We start from the raw sequence: 330 nt of genomic DNA, 5'->3' as shown, positions 1-330 counted from the left end.
GTCGTTGTCCCGTGCGCCGCCCTCCGCCGCCCCCGGCCGGATCCGGTCGCCCAGGCCGGCCCACCTCATATCCGGCCTTCTCCCGACCTGCAGCTCCAGCGAGCCCGCAGCCGGCCCGCCTCAATCCGCGCGCCCGATCCGATCCAGATCTGGAACCCTAGAGGTTGACCTCGTTTTTCTCTGTCTGCATATTTTTTTAGCCTTGTTCATCGCATCATAACTCCGTCATCGTAGCTCCGTTTCATGCGCATGATATATCAAAATGTTCATCAAGATGTGCTCTTCATTTTGTTCCATTGGGCCATGTTCATTTGTGGTCATCTCGATGCC

Source organism: Triticum aestivum, chromosome 3B (genome assembly GCF_018294505.1).
Source record: "Triticum aestivum cultivar Chinese Spring chromosome 3B, IWGSC CS RefSeq v2.1, whole genome shotgun sequence".
Taxonomy (NCBI): domain Eukaryota; kingdom Viridiplantae; phylum Streptophyta; class Magnoliopsida; order Poales; family Poaceae; genus Triticum; species Triticum aestivum.
Note: the sequence above shows the minus strand (reverse complement) of the source record.